Source organism: Octopus bimaculoides, chromosome 8 (assembly GCF_001194135.2).
Source record: "Octopus bimaculoides isolate UCB-OBI-ISO-001 chromosome 8, ASM119413v2, whole genome shotgun sequence".
Lineage (NCBI taxonomy): Eukaryota > Metazoa > Mollusca > Cephalopoda > Octopoda > Octopodidae > Octopus > Octopus bimaculoides.
In genome coordinates this window covers 7,327,255-7,328,013 of record NC_068988.1, presented here as the reverse complement: position 1 = coordinate 7,328,013, position 759 = coordinate 7,327,255, and positions in this window count along the sequence as shown.

Genomic DNA, 759 nt, shown 5'->3' with positions numbered 1-759 from the left:
TATGTGTAACAACAACAACAATAATAACAACAACAACAACTACTACTACTACTACTACTACTAACGGGCAAATCCTTCTGTCTTTCTCCTTCCGAAATCGAAATCGGAAGTTCTTTTTGTGTTACCTAGAGAAACGATTCCATTCGATGCATCTGTTTCTTCGAATCGTCCAACGAGGTGGAACATTCCACAATATTCCCCAGGATGTTGTTGCTGTCGTTGTTGCAGTTGCTGTTTTTTGTTGTTTTGGCTTAGCTCTACCCTGATCGAGTACCTCATTGATCGAAAGTGTTCCTGCTGACTTCATCACGGATTTTTGTTTATCGTTTATCGTTTCGGTTTTACATTTTACTTGTTTCAGTTATTAGATTGCGACCATATTTGGGCAGCGTTTTCAAGTGCTTTTTTTATAGTCAAACAAATCAATCCCAAGATTCATGTGGGTGGGTAGCGAATTTCTGCTTGTAACCCTTTTGTATTCACAAGTTTCCAGCAGTCTTTCAACTGTTTAAAACCCACCAGATGAATGATAATAATAATAATAATAATAATAATAATAATAATAATAATAATAATAATAATAATAATAATAATAATAATAATAAATTCGTTGTATTGGCCACAAGGGCTAATATCAATTAAAAACATGTAAGGACAAAGACAGGACGAAGGTTACAAAAGGTTTTGTCCGAAAAGGTAGGAAAGTTCGTCTAAACAGAGGAAGAAAACGGAGAAAGATATAATAAATAAATAGATAAA